Genomic DNA, 17,507 nt, shown 5'->3' with positions numbered 1-17,507 from the left:
ATATTCTTGTAAAATTGAGAAGCCTATAGTAGATAGGCTTGTTAATTTTAAAACGGAAAAAAGGTGACTTATTATGGATTACAGATTATAAGTGGCAAATAGATGTAATTCCTTGATGCACAGTAACAGCCATGTCTCCCGATGAGGTCCTGGAAGTATTGTAAAGTGGAGGACCTGAGGCTTAGAATTAAATAAGAATCAATCACCTGTGGCATTTTATCACAGAAGAATGAAAAGAGATGCCGAACATAGAGGATTTTTAATCTGTTGGATCTTGGTAAGGTAGCTCGTGCAAAAACTTGTCAGCGGCTTTCTAGCAATGAAACTGGAGACATGTAAGAGCTGGAAAAATCATTTCAAATGACTGTTTAAAGTATTCTTTACATCGCTCATCTGAAGACTCAGAACATACATGTATCTGGGTTTACCAGAGGCCTGAGTACATGGCAGTTCTATCTTTTGCTTCAACAATTCAAACATGTATGTCAAACGAAGACCAATGTGAATTTGGCATGGCAGAATTTCTGACATAACAAATTGGAATGTAAGGAGCATGGGACATAAGTGATGAAAGTGTCCATCACTGACCACTGCAAGATGTGAAAGAATACAGAATCAAAATCTTTCATGTCCCCTCTCATGTGTAAGTGAAATATACTCTGACTTCAAAAGGCAGTTGCTCCTAAAATCTTGACCGTTTCTCCATGTTGCCCAACTGGAGATTACTTCATTTTTATTATGGTTTAAGCTTACATTCAATTATACTCCCCAGTCTTAGGCTCTAACCCTGTACCTCCTTTTATTTTCCTCAAAGAAAAAGGCTTACTATTTTGTAATGCCAGAGCCCTGTGATTAAATAAAAGCATCAGTTCAGTGTATCAGAAAAACAGCCTGTTACCCAGCTGCTGACGTAATGAAGCTCAAGCTCTCATTTTCTGAATGGGCCAGAGACCTGATGTGAACGTCTCCAGGAAGCCAGACCTTAATGTAGCCTGTCCATGTCCAGTCTTAGTTAGGCCCTTGGTGCCGGGTTGTCATCCCTGCTGCCCTAGTTGCTTTCAGTGGCACTGAGTGAGTTTTAGTCTCACTTCCTATGTTGTAAGAATGGTTATGAATAGAAAGTCAGTGATGGTAGAGATTAATGTAATTTTAAACAATGATTTGATGGTAGTGGAGTGTTAAGCGAGGAGGTGTGTTTGAGGTCATAAGGAGGTGACATTGTACTGAATGGCTCTATAATTTCAGGCAGAGAAGCAACTATAGTAAGTGTGTTTCATAAACGTGCGTAAGTAGAGGTTTTCCTGGAAATTCGTGTTACAAGGTCAATATTTTGCTGGTTATCCTGACCAAATATCTTCAGAATTCATTCAAGTTGCTAGATGAAAGAAACTAAAATCACTTCCTTCAATTAATTTTTCCCTGAGTTTCACAGAAATGAATTTCTCTAATTTCTCTGAATTCCCTGAAGGAGTCAGCTCCCACCCTGGCCACAGATGGCTGTGCTCTCTAGCACAGCGCAGAATTGAGAGGAATTATTTTTCAGTGTCTCTTTTCACACCACTAAAAACTATAGCATAGTGTCTGAAACACTCCTCCATGGTAATTATGAGAACTGAAGATTTTAAATATTAAAAATTTACCCTCCAGTACACTCAGAAGGTAAAGATCATTTCAATTTCCCTCTCAGGAAATTTGAAATAAAATAGTTGTCTTAGACACTCCTAAAAAATGTTTTTATTCAGCAAATTTTGGGAAAACTTTCTTTGTTTGCTTAAAACATTCTGGTATTATATAAGGAACAAGAAATTAAAATGTATGTAGTGTTTATAAGCTCATCACCATCAATAAAGCTGCATTCAAAAAGAGCTTGTCAGTGACCACATATGGGCAGTTCCGAAGCGTCCTTTTGTGATGGTCCCGGTGGGTTTTTTGTCCTCTATTTAGTTCTTATGGTGAGTCACCCCAACAAAACACAACGACAGTAACAAAGACAAAATTGAAAAGCTGTTTCAATATCTTGAAGAAAATGAAAGACACAGGTGTAAGACATCAATAGTGACTTGTGGTTTCTAGTCTCATTTCCACCCCGACCACAGCCAGCCCAGCACAGACCCGGGTTCAGCATCATTTGCGAGTAGAGTACTTCTTAGGAGATGAGATTGGACAGACAAACCTTCACGATCGTCCTTTTCTATCTCACCTACCAAATGAGCAAATGACATGTGACCAAGGTAAAATTCTTAACCTTTGATCTTATTTCGTAGTTTAATAATAACATTTCGTTGAGGCCATCTTAGTCCTTTCTAGAAAATCCTAGGTGGCAGCCCTACTTTTTCTTAAACTACTTCAAGTCTGGTAACCATTTAAAGAGACAAGATTGTCCCCCAAACAGAAACCAGAGAGGGGGGCCACATCCCCAGGTTCGAGCATGCCTGCCTGTTACTCCAGACACTCTGCGCCTCCTTTGAACCTCCACTAGCTCCAAGCTTTGCTACAGGTTTGAATTCCCTCCCATGCTGACTCATAATCCATCCACTCCATTCACGACATGTGAAATTACTTAATGACACTAATTATGCCCATGGCACTCTAGTATGTATCAAAGGAATAGCCAGTTTGAACATCCTGTATTTGGCAAAAGCTGGTGGAAAGGCTAGAGACTGAAAGATATTCAAACCCACCTCCAGCTTTCCTCTCCTCAGAGTGGCAAGAAGTGCACACGAAGGTCCATTTTGGGAGGAACAAGCCTCGACAGAAAGAGGAAGTTCAACACAGGCCACCTAGAACCCCCGAGTCGGCCCCTTTGTTTTCCTTTGTAGCCTCATTCACAGGTTGGTTTATGAACCTAGGTATAAGCTGTATTACTTCTATCTTCCACTAGTTTCAGACCAGACATGCCCCTTAGGGAGTGGTGAGGGAGGAAAGCACTCCCTAAGCTTTCCCCTGACCTTTGGAAAAATGCATGAGCCTCTGATTAGCCTAAAGAGCCTGTATGGCTTCTTCCCTCGCACTTTTCAGGGAAGTGCCTTAAGAAGTCAGGCTGACATCCTGGAGAAACTGCCATTCAGACTTTGCCTTGACATTCAACCATAGCTATAAAAGTGATTTCAATTTTCAAAAAAGAAAGCCTTTGAAGATTACTATTATTTAGTCTAGAAGGCGTAGTATATTAAAATAGAAGAGGCAAGACCTTGATTATAGGAACAAACAATTCTCTTCACCCCACCCTCATCCCCACCACAGCAACATGTACCCAGAGGAAGGGTGTGCCTGGTGATATGAATGGAGAACTTAGGCCTTTTTATCTGGCTTTTTTTTCTTGGTGCTCACATTTAGGTTATCACCATAGGCTCTACATTCAGGAATTCTCTTTTGATGGAAATTGGAAGGGGGATATCTCTACCCTCAATTAGAGGGAAAACTAACTGAGTGGGATCTATTTTGGGTGGGCCAGGGGTAGAAGCAGTCTACGTCAGCTCCCCCCACAACATTTTCACAAGCACTGGGCGGCGTAAGGTCTTACCTGGATGCAGAGGAGCTGGGGGGGGGGGGGTAAGTTTTCTGTTAGCATTTTCTCTGCACTTGGAAACCATGGCTCTCATCTTCCTCTCTGGCTGTCCAGGGAGCAAGGAGCTTCCCAGGCAGATCGCCTCCTCTCGGTCACACCCGTCCGAATCGCCCCACGCCACAGCAAATGCTTTCCTTTCCCTCCTTTGCCGAGTCATAAGACTTGCACTCAGCTCCCTATTGTATCTTGCCTTCTCCCTTCTGAAGGACAAGTCCAGACCACTCTTGCAGCCTTTTCTCAATTCAGAGCCCATACAATCTATAGCATATATTCAATGTGTTCTGCAAGCCTTGAGTGTTGTGTAAATCTGATTCCAACAAACCATCAAGGAAATCCATCTAATATCAGAATCACCCCTTCATTCTACCCTTCCTGAGTTTCTTGTCCCTCTACTTCTAAAATGCTCTAAACTCTTCTTGATTTTACCTCATCTAAACAGTACTGACTATAAACTGCACATTTGTGACTAACTTCCTCTCTGGCTTTACAAGGAGGTTCTCAGTACATGATGGTTTTGGAAGAAGAGAACACATTACATAGAATTTATATACTAAAAGAGGAAATGCATGCATCTGTTCTTAATCACTGTAGGAAGGGAAGCTTCCTCCAGGGGAAAGGGAGAAGGAAATTGAAATGGTTGTAATCTATCCTGTCTTCTTCCTCAAACTTTATGAAGTCTTTCCATTTATAGCAGAATTCCAAGTTGAGAACGTTTTAATTTATCACGATTCTGCATGTGGATAACAAAGAAAATTCTGCATTCAGAAAGAATTCTTCCTTTATTTAGCAGATGATCATTGGATATAACCATGTAGCAAGCACCCTGCTGGAATACCCTGGGGACAGTGAAGAACTAGAACCCCCACCTGCCACTCTGGGAAGACTGTGATGCCTGACTCACATTTGTTTATCATTAGACCTGCCGAGGCCAACTCTACAAAGTGCAATTAAATTAACAAGCATTTACTTCTTGCCAAATTTTGGCCCCCTGGGTCCTGTTGGGCAGGGAAAGGTAAACCCAACTTAGAGCAGGCCCTCCAAGAGCTCGGAAGTGGTCAACGTCTTCTACTTACTGTAATAGGAGATTATTCTCTTATTTTTCAGTCCCGTGCACCTGATCATGCGCTCTCTTTCTCTGCCCTGCTCTGTACTCCAGGAGGCTGAACCCCAAGGATTGCATCATCCAAACTCAGACTCTTTGGCCCTTAGGTTGTACTTATCTAATGGGAGACATCAGAGAAGATCAGAGGGCAGAAGAGAGTGGTTGGGGTGTTTCTTTCCTGTCTTTTGGGGGTTCAACACTGTGCTTCTGGCCGTGGCTGCAACTCTCTGCAACTACAGCACCTGCAAGCGGCCCCTGCTCCCTGGCTCCCACTCACTCACATCATCACAGCATAGCTTCCCACCTCTGGATATTTTCTTGTCAGTTTGTTTATGTTCTGCCATCCCTTCAGAATATGTTCCTTAAGAGTGAAGACCTTATCTGTCTTGTTCAATGCTATACCGCCCATGTTTAGAACACCTGGTCTACGGTATCTTGTTACAGCAGCCCCAGCCTGAGTGGACTGAGAGAGATATAAAGAGACAGAGACACAAGTGAATCGATTTTTTTTCCTTCCTTCCTTCCTTCCTTCCTTCCTTCCTTCCTTTCTTTTCCCTCCACTTTTCCAAAAAGTATTCATTATTAGTTAAGCCATGATTCAGGTTCCCAGGGTGGGATGTACCCAGGTCCTCCTTCACCTCCCTGGGAGAAGGGTGGAGGAAGAGGAGACAAGGTGGAGCCAATTTAGATCTTTCCAGGAAATGTGTCTTCTGTCCTGTGGTCATCCCAGGCTGACCGACACCCAGGATATGGGCCAGAGGGACTGTACATATGCTGGTACCATGTGCACCTGGCGATATCACTGTCTTCAGCGGTCGCTGCCTTCAGCGGTCACTGCCTTCTCACAGCGGTAGAAGTTACGGTAGTCTGCCAACACTTCCAGTCTGGTTCTGGTTGGAGCAGCTGCTGGCAAAAAGGTCTGGTAGTTCTTGATTGGGGTCTTGACATCTTCTACCATGTTGTTGACTTCTAAAAACACCCCCTGAAGCAGCTCACAGTTTGTGTGACCCTCAGCAAAGACCATACATAGACATTTCTGTATCTCTACCTTATGTTGCCAAATAATCACATTCTAATACTAATAAACATTCTTATTCCATTGTCTTACCTGACATGGTTGCTAAACAAGTTAATAACTAGGATTCATTTTTCTAAAAACTTCTTGAGGGTAGCTATGGTCCTAGCCACATGAAGAAAGCTGAGAAAGTTGGAGTGTACCTATTGGCACCCAGAGCCTATTACTGATTCAGGAATAAGAGACAGAGGGACTTCTGGGAGCAGAGCACCTGTGGCTAGTACCTGGTTGTGCTGCAGAACCCCCAGACCAGTCTCCATTGATGGTTCTTTCATTTCCTTTATGGGTAAAGATACTGAGGACAAGTCACTCATGATATGGTCCTGGGTAATGGACAACAAAAATCCGGGCCTGATTCTGCTGGACATACTAGGAGAGTGAAGTGTGGGAAAAGAAAGGGAAAGAAAAGAAGGAGAGGGGAAGGAAGAGAGGAAAGAAAGAAAAGAAAGGACGAGAGAAAGAAAGAGCAAATTCAGCTGAAAGAAGGACCTGCCCACATGTTAGAAGTGCCCCATGGAGGCACATTTCTGAAGGTGATGCTGTGGGTAGACTGGAGACCAGCCCCAGGGAACCCGAGGAGCCCTGTGCTGAATCAGCTTGAGAGCCATGAGCCAGATGGCCAGGCCGTTGGAGGAGCGTCTGCCCTTCACAGAATGCTTGGATTGCATGGGGACAAACTGGCTTCATGAAAGCCCATGAAATATTAAGATATTGTCAGTTCTCCTTGATTTCTCCTGAGTTCTTCCAGTTGAAATCCAGCTCACTAAGTCAGTGCCTTTGATGAAGCCCTTCAGTCCTCTGTCCTTGCCTGGAGGTGAGGTTCAAGAGCTTCAACTGAAACTTCAAATATTATCTGAACCATATCAAGAATATGTGGTGAAACTTTACAGAAAACCAATCGAGGAGGTAAATTGCCTCTTAGAAATAGAGGAAAAACTCCCTAAAATGCAGGAAAATTGGAAATGTCACTCCACCAAGGAAGATGGCTGAAGACCTAGAAAAAGAATTGCTATGAACAACTTCCCCTGCAGAAGCTGGACTGATGATCTCCCATGGGAGAAAAAGCTCAGGATACTCAGCTGGCACCTTTGTCAACTGAGAGAAAGCCTAACAGGCTAAAAAAAAGTGACCATAACAGGCCAAAATTGGCTAAAGCAGAGTTTAAATTTCAGTTATCCCAAGCAGCCCCATAATGGGCTGATCAGTGTTCACACCTCAGGTGGCAAACACAGGCCTGTGGGCTGAATCCAGCCATTCAGCTGGTTTTATCTGGCCCAGCACCTGTTCCTACCCAACTGCAGCACCAAGCTCTCACTTAACTGTTAAGGAGCAGTTACATTTATACAGCCCTAAAACTACACTCTGCCCTTTGAAGGCAACTGCAAGGCTGATGTGGCCCCTGGTGAAATGAGTTTGACACCCCTGGTTTACACCCTAATGTCTGGATCTTGTGCATGTGTTATCTTACATGGCAAAGGGGATCTCACACTTGTAATTAAGGTTATGAATCTTGAGGTGAGGAGAGTGTCCTGGATAAACCAATCTAATCACTTGATCCTTTAAAAGCAAAGAAACTTCTCCAGCTGAAGACAGAGACACAGCAGAAGACAAATGAACTTCCAAGGGTGAGAAGGATTCACTGCACTATTGCTGGCTCTGAGGTGTAGGTGTCCATGAGCAAGACCAAAGAATGGTGTCTAGAAGTTACAGCTGGCCCCAGTTGGCAGTTAGCAAGGAAACATGGACCTCAGTCCTATAACCGCAAGGAGCTGGCTTTTGCTAACAACTACCAAAAGGAACATAGAGTGAGCCTCCCGCCCCCTGCCCTGCCCCACCCAGTTCTTCCAGTCAACACTTGGATGACAGACTTGTGAAATCTGGAGCTCACACAGACTTCCAACCTACAGAACTACAGGATTATAAATGTGTGTTGTTTTAAGGCACTGAGTTGGGAAATTTGTCCAACAGCACTAGGGAGCTAATGCCCTTGCTATTCAATGAGCAGCCCTGGGCTCAGGCCAGAGAGAATGGGAGCATGCCCATATCATCAGGACCGCTGGGGAGCAGGAGGGTTGAGCTGTGAAGACTTTGCAGTCCAAGGGTCCCATGCAGCTTTGATTCCACTTTCAAAGCACCCGACCTCTGCCTATTCATGGCTGTGGATGACTTGTTTTTCACTCTAACTACTATTATTTAATTGATACTACATTTGCTCTGATAGAATGTAATTCCTAAGACAGTGTTTCTCAAATACAGGGGCAGGCAGAAGTAGATTTACAGTTGTTTCGTATTAATAATAAATGATTAATTAATAATGTAAGAATAAATTGTTTCACACGCCCATGACTGTAAACCCACGTTTGCCTGCCCCCGTAAAGATGGTTGTTATAATTCCTATGCATGCATTATTTCCACTTCAGTGGATCCTGTAGAATATAGATCACGTAAATGTTGTATTTTGCTTGAAGTTAAAGGTCCATTATTACTAAACTATTATTGAATTTTGACATGACCAGGTGGAGATATTCTCAAGGATAAAGATCATTTCTGTACCCTAAGAGCTGTTACTAGAAATTGTAATAGTAGGGTAATACTTACCTCAAACTTTTTTCATTGGTTTTTAAAACAACACACACATGTTTATGTATGCACACGTACACACACTACTACCAGGGAAACTTAGTAATATCTGTATTATTACTAACTCATAGATTACACTAGAAGATTTGATATTTTGCAACCATTTATTTATTTTTTCAATTTCTTTTTAACCTTTATTTCATTGAGGATGTGTTTTCCTCTTTAAATGCTTCTAAATTTTAAAGGTTTCTAAATAAGTTCTCCTTTTATGAAAAAAAATAAAGAGACTTGTTGAGCTTTCGTTACATCTAGCAACCTGCTAGATGCTGCAGACCCAAGCTGACCATGGGTGTGGGCCAGGGGCAGGGAGGAGAGTCTGGGGACAGACAGGTAAACAAATGATTGCTGGATGATGCAATACGTATAATCACAGGGGCATGTGCAGGGCCTCATGGGATTGCTGCCAGAGTGTCAAACCCTATCTGAGGACTCAAAGCAAAAGAGGCAAACATTCAGCTCAATTTTTAAAAAGATTGAAAAAGTCAGTGTTACTGTGGATTATGTACTGTGCTCAAAGAGCATTATAAAGTCTATGCACATTTGCCTGTCTTGATTTTTGCCCAAAAATTCAGTTAGGATTGTCACCTAATTGCTTCTTTATGTTCCTTGATAAATGATGTCTAAACTGAAAGTCAGAAGACTGGGATTTTACACCTTAGCCCAGCATTTCCTAAACAAATGGTTTGGGCCTCAGTTTCTGTAAAAATGGCAATTAATCACAACCTTCGTAGGACCATTGTAATGATTAAATCAGCTCATTATGTGAAAACACCAGGGGGCTCTGTAAATGAATCTGGCCGCAACATATCTATACTGAATTGCCTGAGGCCAATAATGTTCAGTAATTAATATGTATTAAAAGAGCAGATGAATCAGAGTAATAAAAATATTTGATTCCCTGGAGCTCCATGGCACCTTTCTTCTGAAGTTTTGCACATCTGTTTCTTCTTTGGCCTCATAATGTCTTTCCAGGATAAGCTGGGACATGCACTATTACCCCACACTGGCAGGAGAATGAGGAAGATAAAATAATAAAGCCAAAGATCCACAGGGTGGAATCAGAATGAGCTCCAGCTCCTAATTCAGACTACTCCTTTTTACACACACAGTGCACACTCGGCCAAGTAGGAATAACACTGGAGCTTTTAAACAAATTTTAACAAACTTTAACAGCCACCCACAACAAATAAACATATTTATTCTAATTACAAATGCTCAATGGTAATTTTCTTTAATATCCAACTGGGAAAAAATCCAGGCCTCTGAAATTTAAAAGCAGAAAGCACTACCAGACTGACCACCTCTCCTCCTCGTGCTCCAGGTTCCCATGTCCTTCCCAAAGGTCTGCACACCAGTGGGGGCTTTCATACTGCTGCTCTGCTTCTGCCATCCCAGCCACAGAATACCCTTCCCCATCTCCATCACTGGCAATTTCTCCCATTCGTAAGCTCAGCTCAAATGCCAGTGCTCCCTGATCTGATCTTCCAGAAATGTCTCCCTCTTCTGAAGTCCCTCAGCTTACACTAGTAAGTAAGGATCCAGGCCCCAAGACACTCTGCCTGCATCTGAATCTCAGCTCTGCTACTTCCTGGCAACTTCTTTGCTTCTTGTCCCTTACTTATAAGTGGGAGGCTGTGGTGGCAATGCTAGTAATAACATTATCATTATAGAGTTATTAAAAAGACTAGTAAGGTAATGCATGTAAAGCATATTTGATAACACACGGCAATAACCCAATAAATATTAGCTGTCAAGTTTTCTACATTCTGAGACTTCCAGTCAAGATGGCTGCCTAGGTGAGCACAGCTTACCTCCTCACACATCCACATCAAAATTGCAACTAAAATAATAGCAAATGAAGTTGAAGCAGTGATCAAAAATCTCCCAACACACAAAAGCCCTGGACCAGATAGTTTCATGGGAGAATTCTACAAAGCATTTAAGGAAGAGCTAACACCTATTCTTCACAGACTATTCAAAAAAATCCAAAATTATGGAAGACTCCCAAACTCTTTTTATGAAGCCAGCATCATCCTAATCCCAAAACCAGATAAAGATACAATAAAGAAAGAAAACTTCAGGCCAATATCGCTGAGGAACATAGACGCTAAAATCCTCAACAAAATATTGGCAAACTGCACCCAACAATACATTAAAAAGATCATACACCATGACCAAGTGGGATTCATCCCAGGGATGCAAGGATGGTTCAATATTCACAAATCAGTAAATGTAATACATCACATAAACAAAAGCAAAGACAAAAATCACATGATCACATCAATAGATGTGGAAAAAGCTTTTTATAAGGTACAACACCCATTTATGATAAAAACACTCAGCAAAGTAGGAATAGTGGGAGCATTCCTCAATATAACGAAGGCCATATATGAGAGACCTACAGCCAACATCATACTCAATGGACAAAAACTAAAAGCTTTTCCACTAACATCAGGAACAAGACAGGTTGTCCACTTTCACCACTTCTATTCAATATAGTATTGGAAGTTTTGGCTACAGCAATCAGACAAGAAAAGGAAATAAAAGGCATTCACATCAGAAAGGAGGAAACAAAACTGTCACTGTTTGCAGATGACATGACAGTGTACATGGAAAGCCCTACAGACTCTACCCAAAAACTGCTTGAACTAATAAATGAATTTGGCAAAACAGTGGGATACAAAGTTAATATCCAGAAATCAAAGGCATTTTTGTATACCAACAATGAAACAGCAGAAGCAGAAATCAAGAAAAAAAATCTCATTCAATATAACAAAAACAAAAATAAAATACCAATGAGGTAAAAGACCTGTGTATAGAAAACTACACAACACTGAAGAAAGAAATCAAGGAAGACACAAACAAATGGAAACATATACCATGTTCATGGATTGGAATAATTAACATCATCAAAATGTCCATACTACCCAAAGCAATTTACAGATTCAATGCAATACTTATTAAGGTATCAATGACATATTTCACAGACATAGAACAAATACTTCAAAAATTTATATGGAACCATAAACAACCCTGAATAGCAGCTGCAATGTTGAGAAAGAAGAACAAAATAGGAGGGATCACAATACTAGATACCAAACTGTATTACAAGGCCATTCTAATCAAAACAGCCTGGTACTGACATAAAAATGGGCACATAGACCAATGGAACAGAACAGAGAGCCCAGAAGCAAACCCAAGTCTGTACAGTCAATTAATATTCAACAAAGGGGGCAGCAACATAAAATGGAGTAAAAATAGCCTCTTCAATAAATGGTGTTGGGAGAACTGGACAGCTACATGCAAAAAAATGAAACTCAAGCACCAACTTACAACATACACCAAAATAAATTCAAGGTGGATAAAAGACTTAAATATAAGCCATGACACCATTAAAGTCCTAGAGGAGAACATTGGCAGGAAAATCTCAGATATTTCACATGGCAACATTTTTACTGATATGTCCCCTAGAGCAAGGGACATAAAGGAAAGAATAAACAAATGGGATCTCATCAAAATTAAAAGTTTTTGTATGGCTAAAGAAAACAGTATTAAAATAAAAAGAGAACCAACTATATGGGAAAACATATTTGCTAACGACACCTCAGACAAGGGTTTGATCTCCAAAATATACAAAGAACTTACTCGACTCCACTCTTAGAAGACAAGCAACCCAATTAAAAAGTGGGCAAAGGACTTGAACAGACATTTCTCCAAGGAGGACATATAGAAGATCCAGAAGATGCACATGAAAAGATGCTCAATATCACTAGCTGTCAGAGAGATGCAAATTAAAACTGCAATGAGATACCACTTTACACCAGTCAGAATGGCCATCATAAACAAAGCAACAAACAACAAATGTTGGAGAGGTTGTGGGGAAAAGGGGACCCTAGTTCACTGTTGGTGGGATTGCAGACTGGTACAACCACTATGGAAAACAGTATGGAATTTTCTAAGAAAACTAAAAATGAATCTGCCTTTTGACCCAGAAATTCCACTGCTAGGATTATATCCTATGAACCCTGAAACACCAATCTAAAAGAACCTATGCACCCCAATGTTCATAGCAGCACAATTCACGATAGCCAAGAGTTGGAAGTAACCTAGATGCCCATCAGTAAATGAATGGATTAAAAAACTATGGTACATATACACAATGGAATTCTATGCAGCAGAAAAAAGAAGGAGCTCCTATCCTTTGCAACATCATGGATGGAACTGGAAAGCATTATGCTGGGTGAAATAAGCCAGGTGGTGAAAGACAAATACCATATGATCTCACCTTTAACAGGAAGCTAAGCAACAAAACAAACAAGCAAGCAAAATATAACCAAAAACAGTGAAATAGAGAACAGGCAGACAGTGACCAGAGGGGAGAGAAGAGGGAATTTCAGGGGAAAAGGGGAAGGATTTACAGGAACTAGTATAAAGGACACATGAACAAAAACTAAGGGGGGGTGGAAATAGGAGGGAGGTGGGGAGCACTGGGGGCAGGGGGTTGGCTGGGATGGGAGTAAAAGACAGAAAACTGTACTTGAACAACAATTTTTTTTTGTTTTAAAGATTTTATTTATTTATTTTGAGAGAGAGGGGAAGGGAGGGAGAAAAGAGAGAAACATCAATGTATGGTTGCCCCTCACACGGCCCCCATTGGGGACCTGGCCCACAACCCAGGCATGTGCCCTGACCAGGAATCGAACTGGTTACCCTTTGGTTCGTAGGCCAGTGCTCAACCCACTGAGCTACACCAGCCAGGGCTGTATAAGGATTTTTTTTTTATTTAACTCTTGTTCAAGTACAGTTTTCTTTCTTGTATTCCCAGCCCTGCCCCTCCCCCAGTGCTCCCCACCTCCCTCCCATCTCCACCCCCCACCTTAGTTATTGTCCATGTGTCCTTTATACTTGTTGAACAACAATTAAATACATTTTAAAAAAAGAAATAAGAGCCATAAAAAAGTTACAACTAAAATATAGGACAACCATCACTCAGAACTGTCAGAAATCAAGCTGAATGGAAGTCTGACAACTATGGAATTAAAGAAAACACAACCATTCAGCTTAGTAGGAGGAGAGGAGACATGAAACAAGCTGGCCTCATGTCCATGAGTGGCGGATAAAAACTTTGGAGGAATATCCTGGGAGCAAGGAGTCCCGGCCCCACACCACATCCCCAAGCCCAAGTTTCCAGTGCCAGAAAGATAAGTCCTCGTAACTTCTGACTGAAAAAACCAGCAGGAACTAAGTCGGTGGGAGAAATTTCTGGAGTCTCACACAGTTCCTCTTAAAGAACCCACACAAAGACTTACTCAGACTTACTTCCTTTGACCTCCAGCAACAGGGTAGCAGCTTGAAAGACAGCAGTGGCACATAGGGAGGAACTAACTGAAGTATCTCACAGAAAGAGCTGGGGGACAGCTTTCTCTCCGACTGAAAGATAGGCAGAGGCCACTGTCCCTCTTCTGAACCTTCCCCTAAACAAGCCACAGAGCCTGTGGCTGGTACCATATGTGAGATTCCATCAGCTAAGCTAACAAAGTTTGCCCTTCACTGGAGATCCCTAGAGGCTCTGACCCACACAACTTAGAGTTGTTAACAGTGGCTTTTCCATATGAATGACTCGTCTTGGCTCATGCTTCACAACTTCCTAAATCTTCTCAAACAAGCAACAGCCAACCTCAGTGAGCCCCCAGCCCCTGTACTTCTCCCTAAGTGGCCCCAGGCATGGCACTAGCAGCACCCAGCCTAGATTCACAGCTTGGCTTTGCGTGGGAATCTTCAAGCCCAGCACAAGTAGCAGCCATCTCAGATTGCTTTAGAGTCAGACAGGGTAGTCCCAGGCAAAATACAGGTGGGGGCTGACCTTGGTATTCACCACCTGGAAAACCCCAGGGCCTGCATACCTAGTGGACAGCTACAGACCATGTCAGAGCACCACCACCCTGCCCCTGCACAGTTGATCTTCCATGGGAGGGCAGAGGTTGGTGGTCAGTGATCACAGCCAGTCCTTGTAGCCGACCAGCCTGGGTAAATCTCTCCCTTTAACCTACCAACAGCAATCAAGGCTCAACTACAAGATGAGTGTGTACTCAGCCCACACAAGGGGCACACTTTGAGTACCCAGCTTGGGAGGTAGGGGAGGGCCATTACCTCCTCCCTGATGAGAAAAGAGGAGGATATTGGAAAAAGCAGAGCAAGTAGGGCAGAAGGTAAGGGAACAAGTAATGTGAGTAAGATTGGTGGCAGAAGGAAAGAGAGGGAAGGAGAAGAGGAGAGAGGCAGAAAGGACAGGGGTCAAGAGAGATTTGTGAATCAGGAGGCCCTAGCCTAGTGGGTGTCAGTTGGGGTACTATGACATAGAGGATGTCGTGAAAACCATGAAGGTCAGATCCAGTAGACACTGTGGAATGCATGGGATAGTCCCACAATGAAAATAGTTTCACATCCTGCTTACTATTAATTCAGGCAGGCGACAATCCCAGGACCCAATTCTATTTTTTATATTCACACCTAGTATTTTTTGCTTGGTTTCCATACAAGCTGAATATCCTAGTAACAACACTAAAGTAGAGGCAAATTGTAGTTGCTTTGTTGACAAGCTTTTTTCTAATCCGGGGAAGACTCCATATTGTTTTGTTAATGACTTTACTTACATTATTCACCACTGGGAAAAACCCCTCTCCTGTGGGAAGCCTCTCTCCAGGTGTGCTCTCCCAGAGGCACTTACAGAATTTGCATGTGGGTGCAAACATTTGACTCATCATTGTTAACTGTAGTAGGCCCTGAAAAATAAATATCAAACTATTTAATTTGCATTTAGTTTCCTTTTATTTCTTCTTTATGGTTCAGTTGGGGCATTATATTGATTTTTAATTGTGTGTATAAGTAGGTTATGTTATCTATGAAAATTATTTGGGGATAGTTAAGAGTTAAAATAATTTTTATTAGGTTGGAGGCACTGGGGGTGATGGGATTGAACCCCTGCCCTAGGATCAATTCTGACCCATCCTGAACCCTTTTCCCTCCTGACCCCCTCAGCTGTGCAAGCTGCTGGCCTGCAGGAGCTCCTGAGCAGGTGCTGGACTCTAGCCCTCTTTTCCTTTGGGATCTGATACATCTTCCTCCTAAATGTGTGTTTTGTAAGTACATAAGCAGACATGCAAATGGTCACCATCACTCATTTTATTGTATAATAACATGATAAAAATAAAACATTTAATTTTGAGGAAGTCGTGGTATGTTCAGTGAGTGGACCTAGCTGAAGAAAATGAAACTACTTAAAAATGGTGCCCATGTACCTTTGATCATTCAAAAATCAAAAGATTCATAACATATTCCAATCAAAATTCCCCTCATTGTGGACTTCAGAGGACGCCCTAATTTAGTCTCCTTCTGGCAAAGGTGATGCTGCAACCTCGGCTAAGCACACAGATCCAACTTTTGCATTTGCTGAAAAGGGCATAAAAAAACACTGATTTTCAGTGAGGAAAATATTACAACATTTAGATCCAAGATAGGAGTGTTTCCCAGGTAGAAAGCCAACAGAGTAATGGTTAAAGCCTTTGCAGCCAGACAACCTGAGTTCATAATCTTAGCCCTGGCCCTCACCAGCCTATGGCCTCCGGCATGTTTTACTAATCGCTGCTGTTCTTATTCCTTAGCTGTAAGGTGAAGCTGGCAATAGCACTTGCCTCATAGGGAGGGTCCTTGTGGGAATGAAAAGAGTTCAAGCACCTAGAGGAGTATTTGGCACAGTAAGGGTCGCTCAATAAATGTTAGCTATTATTCTTCCTCCTGAGAAATTTCCTTCCTTTGACTCTACAGGGGCCCCTTGTAACAGCGGAACTGCAGAACGACCAAAGTGGTGCTTCTGTGAGAGTCTACTACACCAGGTGCTCAGAGTTCTTTATAACCATGTCATCAAGAACAGATCCAATTAGAAGGGAAAGCACTAAAGGAAACCAAAGACGGCAGAGAATTACTCTTTGACAGGCACAGGCTAACACAAACGCAGTTATGTGAACAGTGGCCATATATTCAGAAGAGTCCTGACAATACAGTGCTTTGTTATATTTCATGAGTTCATAGCACCCAAAGCAGCTAAGATAGTAGAACAACAGCTGACACATCCGGTTTTCCCGTCATAGTATCAGTGGCTGACAGTTTGCCAAACTGCCCCTGGCATCTGCTCTGAGTGCATAAAACAAAACAAGGACGAGTATTAAAATGATCACTTCCATTCGAGTTTAAGAGCCCCGGACTGTCTGAAAGAGACATCAAAATAAAACCAGAAGGTACCCTGTGCATATGACAGGGTTATTAAGTTTATTCCATTACTAGGGTATCTGAATAGAAGAGGAAGATGCTTAACAAACATGAGCAGAGGGGAACACTCAACAGAATTTGAGTTTGTATCATATATCAACCCAAGGGGGGCGTATTAGTTTTCTAGGGCTACCATAACAAATTACCAAAAGTTGAGTGGCTTAAAACAATAGAAATTCATTCTTTCATATTTCTGCAGTGTAGAAGTCCAAAGCCAGTCTGTTCCATGCTGGTCTCCTGGCTTCTGGACATTACCAGCCACCCTTGACGTTTCTTGGCCCATACTACACCCCTCCAGGCTCTGCTCTTGTCTCCCTGAGTACCTCTGTTTTCACAGCACCTTCTCCTCTGTGGGTGACTCTGTCCAAATTGAATTAGGACTTAGCCTAAGGACCTCCATCTACCTGGCCACGTGCGCCAAGATCCTGTTTCCAAATAAGGTGACATTCACAGGTGCCAAGAGTTAGGGTTTCAACATGTCTTTTGGGAGGTCACAATTCAACCAATAACAGATAGTAGACTGGCTAATTGCTGAAAAGAATTTAGAATTAATCAAAATCTGCCCTTTGGTCTGAATATCTTCATTCTTTAGAAAAGGAGGGCAACCAGGTTTAACCTTTGGACTTGATTCTTTAAGTAGTTTTTCACTCAAGTTCTGTTTTGGTGTTTTTCAAGACTGTAAAAGAAAGGGTATTTGCTTTGTCTTCATACCTATTAATTCTTTATGTAGACAGGTCACCTTGAAGAAATAAAACTACAATGTTGGTCATTGTTGCCAGTGAGAAAAGGAAGAATAC

Source organism: Sturnira hondurensis, unplaced genomic scaffold (assembly GCF_014824575.4).
Source record: "Sturnira hondurensis isolate 20B ecotype Veracruz unplaced genomic scaffold, ASM1482457v3 Scaffold0000880, whole genome shotgun sequence".
In the NCBI taxonomy this organism is placed as follows: Eukaryota; Metazoa; Chordata; class Mammalia; order Chiroptera; family Phyllostomidae; genus Sturnira; species Sturnira hondurensis.
Note: the sequence above shows the minus strand (reverse complement) of the source record.